We start from the raw sequence: 2342 nt of genomic DNA, 5'->3' as shown, positions 1-2342 counted from the left end.
GGGGTGTGGGCGGGGTCGTGAGCACCACACTGGCTATTTTTCCGTAATAAAAAGGGAAGAAACCCACCTGGGTGAGCCATTGGTCCACTATGTAGAAGCAAAGCCGGGGCCTTGGGGGGTCACTTTCCCAAGAGGTAAAGCCTCCAGGAAGGGTGTTGACCGTGTCCTGAACTCCCTGCGGTAGAAACCTGCAGAACTCGGGCAGAAGGCACACTCAGGAGTGGACCCTCAGGGATGGACTTGCCAGCTGCGTGAACAGCACTCCCTATGGAGGCCACAGTGACCACTGGGACCCGCCCTGGGGAAAGCGGGGAGGGTCTCCCATGGCATCCTGGGCTAGGGGAGCCCTGTGGGGAGGTGGGTTCTGGGGCTCAGAGCTTCTTCCCCTGTGAGTCCACACCTAGGGGAGGCCATCGCCCTGAGCACCTGCCCAACCCCCTGCCCCCAGCCCACATTTTGCTCTGGGTTGAGGGGACCCACCCGACCCTCAGGCCCCGGCTTTAAAGGGCTGGTTGTGGGGGTCCTTGAAGCCTGGCTCCCCGGAGCCCTGGAGCTTGGGACACATCCTGGGGTATGGGGTGAGGTGTGTGTGGTTGGCGCTTTCGTGGTGGCTTTCTGTCCTGGCTGCCAGGTGCCCGAAGACCCCCTCCTTGTGACCACATGGGGGTGTCAGTGCGGCCCCTCCGGGGCTGTGGGAGTGGGGCGGGCTCCAGGCAGTACTGGTTTTCAGGTGATGAGGGGCTTCAGGAGGGCTCCGCTGGGCAGGATGGGGTCCTGCCCCCGACTTCCTGGTGCTCACTCCCCGGGCTTCCTCCTCCTGCTGCTGCTTCTGGAAGCTTCTGTGCCAGGCCCTGGGAGGCCCTCGTGTGCGGGTGTGAGCCTTGGGGACCCAGTCCGCACCAGAGCAGGGCTGCAGACCCTGTGGGTGCCCTGCCCTGAGGGCTGTTGGCAGGCGTGGTTGTCAAAGCCGTCCCAGGCACCTGCCTCTCATCCACAGGCCCCCAGCTTCTACACATGCAGCCTTGGGTCCTCCCGTGACTCCGAGAGGCCGCTGTGTGACCCTCGGGTCACAGACAGGACGCTGGGTGCTGGGGGGCAACTCCTCCGCGGTCACACAGCCAGAGCGGCTCAGGCGGCTGCACGGTGTGCCCCGAAAAGACGTATTAAAGTCTTAACCTGCTGCCCCTGTGAAGATGAACTTATCTGGAAATAGGGTCTGGACGCGAGGCTCATGCCTATAATCCCAGCACTGTAGGAGGCCCAGGTGGGAGGACTGGCCCCAGGTGTTCCAGACCAGCCTGGGCAACATAGTGAGCTCACGTCTCTACAAAAAATTAAGAAATTACCCAAGCACACCTCTAGCCCCAGCTACTTGAGAGGCCGAGGCAGGAGGATCCTTGAGTGCAGGCGTTGGAGGCTGCAGCGAGCTGTGATCGCACCACTGTGCCCCAGCCTGGGAGACACAGTGAGACCCTGTTCGCTAAAAGAAAACAAAGTATGGGCCGGGCCTGGTGGCCCAAGCCTGTAATCCCAGCACTTTGGGAGGCCGAGACGGGCGGATCACGAGGTCAGGAGATCGAGACCATCCTGGCTAACACGGTGAAACCCCGTCTCTACTAAAAAATACAAAAAACTAGCCGGGCGAGGTGGCGGCGCCTGTAGTCCCAGCTACCCGGGAGGCTGAGGCAGGAGAATGGCGTGAACCCGGGAGGCGGAGCTTGCAGTGAGCTGAATCCGGCCACAGCACTCCAGCCTGGGTGACAGAGCGAGACTCCGTCTTCAAAAAAAAAAAAAAAAAAGCAAAGTATGGTCTTTGCAGATGTCTTCAGGTTAAGATAAGGTCGTGAGGTTGTCCTGGAGTAGGGTGGGCCCAAACCTCACAGGTGAGGGGGACTGGGAGACCCACAAGGGAGGCCAGGTGAGGACAGCGGCCGAGGTGGGGGCACCGGTGGCTTTCAGGGGTGGGAGGGACCCTGGAGCAGATTCTCCCCAGAACATCTGGAAGGGACCAGCTCTGCCGACATCTTGATCTCAGATGTTTGGCCTCTGTGACCAAGACAATACGTTCGTGTTGCTTTCGGGGACTGAGTTTTGGGGTGATCCGTTAGAGCAGGTGGGGGACACTCAGACACCTGGAACGGGGGGCCAGAGACCCATCAGATCCCACAGGACACTCAGACACCTGAGGCCGGGGGCCAGAGACCCAGCTGGGGCCCATCACCCATCAGATCCCGTGGGCGGGGATTCCCGCCCAGTCCCCGAGGCTGTTCACGTGGGCCCAGCGGGAAGCCAGAGGGTTCCTATTTGTAATTCCCTGGGAGTGGAAAAGGCTGGGGAAGCCA

The sequence above is a fragment of the Rhinopithecus bieti genome, unplaced genomic scaffold (assembly GCF_001698545.2).
Source record: "Rhinopithecus bieti isolate Rb0 unplaced genomic scaffold, ASM169854v2 scaffold_1017, whole genome shotgun sequence".
NCBI lineage: Eukaryota > Metazoa > Chordata > Mammalia > Primates > Cercopithecidae > Rhinopithecus > Rhinopithecus bieti.
Note: the sequence above shows the minus strand (reverse complement) of the source record.